The 3,959-nt window shown below is 41.7% G+C and overlaps 1 non-coding gene across 1 annotated transcript; it reads left to right on the forward strand.

Annotated features, from left to right (window-relative positions):
• The first annotated feature begins 769 nt into the window (after positions 1 to 769).
• trnaq-cug (transfer RNA glutamine (anticodon CUG)) lies at positions 770 to 841 on the forward strand. The gene has a single exon. It is a non-coding gene; the product is annotated as a tRNA-Gln (tRNA).
• Positions 842 to 3,959: the final 3,118 nt, after the last annotated feature.

Consider the following 3,959-nt stretch of genomic DNA (forward strand, 5'->3'; position numbering starts at 1 on the left):
TTAAAAATAATAATAATACACACAACAAAAATATAAATCAATATAATGATGTCATAGATAAATGAAGACGCAGGCGCAGTTGATCACACGCAGAACACGGGTTCGAATCCAGCCCGCGGAGGGTGACTTGTTTCAAATGTGACTAAAACTCCTTCATAACGCACAGGAATATAGCCCTAATAATGTTGCAGGGGAAATTTGTGGGCAAATTCTTGTTTTTCGCTTCTTTTTGGCTTGTGTGCGGGGGCGCAAAGATTGGGCCCCTTCTTTTGCGCAGCAAGCGCTCTACCATTTGAGCTAATTCCCCTCGATGATGGAGAGAAGGTGTCCATCGCTCTCAAAGACAAAGACGAGGCGCGATCCCTAGCACGTGTGCAGGTGCTGCAGCGTGATTTCCAATGACCACAAAAAAACAGGACGCATTTCCACTCTGCTGGCAACTTTGCACTGGCTACCTTTTAATTGTAGATTTAATCAAAAAATTGCGCTTTGAATCCAGCGATCCGAGTTCAAATCTCGGTGAAACCTTTTTAGGTTCTTTGCGGAAGGGAGGGAAAAAACAGAGGTGATGCGCAACTGCTGACGTGGCGGTGAAATTGGCACTCTCAATTCCGAGTCGGAATTGGGGAAACATGGGCTTAAAAAGCAAAGGCTTCATCTGCTTCTTGCTATCGTGCTTCTGGACTCAATGACTTAAATCCTTGCTATCATGCTTCTGGACTCAATGACTTAAATCCTGCTGCTCATGGGAAAAGTTGACACACGCCAAGGTTCGATGGTGTAATGGTTAGCACTCTGGGCTCTGAATCCAGCGATCTGAGTTCAAATCTCGGTGGGACCTGCTTTTGCCAGGAATGTGTGCAGTACCTCGTTTGAAAAAACTTTTTCGGCAGCACTGAGCCGCAAGAGCTCATCTAGGTAGTGCCCCTTGAAGGGGGGCGTAAAAAGGATGGACAGCACTGGAGAATGCAGGCATCGATCCCACTACCTCTCGCTTGCGCCTACTGCTTCCTACCGATTGAGCCAAAGTAAGCCCAAAGTAAGCCCACGTGAGCCAATCGTGTTTCTCTGCTGTGGCTTACTTTTGACCAATCGCGTTCTCTCCTGTGGCTTACTTTTGACCAATCGTGTTTCTCTCCTGTGGCTTACTTTTGACCAATCGCCTTTCTCTCCTTTGGCTTACTTTTGACCAATCGCGTTTCTCTCCTGGCTCTGCTCCTGTGGCTTACTTTTGACCAATCGGCGACCGCTATTATTAGGCAAGGCAAGGCAAGGCAAGTTTATTTATATAGCACATTTCATACACAATGGTAATTCAAAGTGCTTTACATAGAAGAAATTAAAATAATCAAAAGAAATCAGAATAATTAAAACAGTTTGGAATAAAAGATAAAATACAGAAATAATCAAATGAAATCAGAATAATTAAAACATAAAATAAAATACAGTGCAAACAGTCGGACGAACAGTGGCACAGTGCTCATTCAGTAAATGCACAGTTAAACAGATGTGTTTTGAGTCTGGATTTGAATGTGACTACTGTAGGAGCACATCTGATCTCTTCTGGAAGCTGGTTCCTGCTGCGGCTGGCATAGTAGCTAAAAGCAGACTCGCCATGCTTAGAGTGAACCCTTGGTATTTCTAGCCGATGTGATCCTAATGATCTGAGTGATCTGTTGGGTTTATATTCACTGAGCATATCTGGAATGTATTGAGGTCCTAGGCCATTGAATGATTTATATACCAGTAATAATACTTTAAAATCAATCCTAAATGTAACTGGCAGCCAGTGTAAAGACCTGAGGACTGGTGTGATGTGTTCATATTTTCTGGTTCTGCTCAGAATCCTAGCAGCAGCGTTCTGTATGAGCTGCAACTGTCTTATGGTCTTTTTGGGAGGGCCAGTGAGAAGTCCATTACAATAATCCACCCTACTGGTGATGAAAGCATGCACAAGTTTTTCTAAGTCTTGACTGGAAACAAAGCATCTAATTCTTGCAATATTTTTCAGGTGATAATATGCTGATTTAGTTATTGCTTTGACATGACTACTGAAACTAAGGTCTGACTCTACAGACACACCCAGATTCCTGACTTGATTTTTTCAGTTGTTTGACCCCTAGACTGAAGGTATGCGTTCACCTTGAGAACTTCATCTTTGTTTCCAAACGCAATGACTTCAGTTTTGTATTTGTTTAACTGAAGAAAGTTTTGGCACATCCAATTGTTTACTTCATCAATGCATTGGCAAAGGGAGTCAATGGGGCTGTAATCGTTAGGCGATAGGGATAAGTAGAGCTGTGTGTCGTCTGCATAGCTATGGTAAGCGATTTGGTTCTTTCTCATTATTTGGCTCATTGGGAGCATGTACAGGTTGAATAGGAGTGGCGCAAGAATTGAGCCTTGAGGGACTCCGCATGTCATGGATGTCCACTCAGACTTATGGTCTCCTATACTCACATAATAACCTCTGCCTCCTAAGTATGACCTGAACCATTTTAGGACTATCCCAGAAAGCCCGACCCAGTTTTCCAGCCTGTCAAGAAGTATTTTGTGATCGACAGTGTCAAATGCAGTACTGAGGTCGAGTAGTACCAGCACTGATAATTAGCCTGTATCAGTATTTAAGCGAATATCATTTATTATCTTTATGAGCGCGGTCTCTGTACTGTGGTGCGGTCGGAAACCAGAGTGAAAATGGTCAAAGTATCCATTCGAGCGTAAGAATTTGATCAGCTGATTGAAGACAACTTTTTCAATGATCTTGCCTATGAAAGGAAGATTTGATATCGGTCTATAGTTGTTTAATATGGTCTTATCCAGATTGCTCTTTTTCAGGAGGGGCTTGACGACAGCAGTTTTCAGGGAGGTCGGAAAACTCCCAGAGAGAAGTGAGGCATTTACCACTTCCAGGAGATCTGCTTCTAAGCTGTGTAACACATTTTTGAAAAAAGATGTGGGAAGTGCGTCAAGGGCGCAGGTTGATGTTTTTAGTTGCTGTACGGTTTCTTCCAAAATTTTGCCATCAATTTCTTCGAAATCAGACATAGTGGCTACTTTCTCGTGCTGTTGTCTGATCTGCCTGACCCCAGCGCAACTCAAGGATGAGCTGATCACCTTTCTGATATTATTGATTTTCTCAGAGAAGAAAGAAGTAAACTCACTGCACTTTCTCACTGAGAGCATTTCACTGGGAATCTGGCTTGGGGGGGTTGTCAGTCTCTCTACAGTAGCAAAAAGAGTGCGCGTGTTGTTTATATTGCTGTTTATAATATTCGAGAAAAAAGTCTGTCTAGCTTTGCTTAGTTCCTTATTGAAAGCATGGATGCTGTCTTTGTAGATGTTATAATGGACTACAAGTTTTGTCTTCCGCCACATGCGCTCTGCTTTTCTCCATTGTCTTTTCATATTTTGCACTGCTGTTGAGTTTCTCCAAGGTGCTTTTTGTCTGCCACTCTTCTTCCTGACTTTCACAGGAGCAATATCATCAATTACACTCTTAACTTTTGAGTTAAAAGAATCAAGGAGAAAATCAACAGAGTCAGCAGATATGCTTGGTGTTAAAGATATAGCCTTCATAAATAGTACACTAGTGTTCTCATTTAAGCATCTCTTCTTGACAGACACAGATCTAGCTTCAATGGCAGGAGAGATCAATATATCAAAGAAAATACAAAAATGATCAGACAGTGCTACATCCTTAATAACAATTGATGAAATGTTTAGACCCTTACTGATAAGTAAATCTAGAGTGTGTCCACGATTATGTGTGGGTCCATGTACATGCTGAGTCAGATCAAAAGTTTTTAAAACAGTTTTGATTTCTTTTGCCATATTGTTTTCTGCATTATCTATGTGAATGTTAAAATCTCCAGCAATGGCAAAGCAGTCAAACTCTGAGGAAATTGTTGATAACAGTTCTGTTAAGTTCTCAGCAAAAGCTGGAGAGTATTTTGGAG

This window comes from Siphateles boraxobius, unplaced genomic scaffold, assembly GCF_051911475.1.
Source record: "Siphateles boraxobius isolate OS27281-9 unplaced genomic scaffold, OSU_SipBor_1 19, whole genome shotgun sequence".
Lineage (NCBI taxonomy): Eukaryota > Metazoa > Chordata > Actinopteri > Cypriniformes > Leuciscidae > Siphateles > Siphateles boraxobius.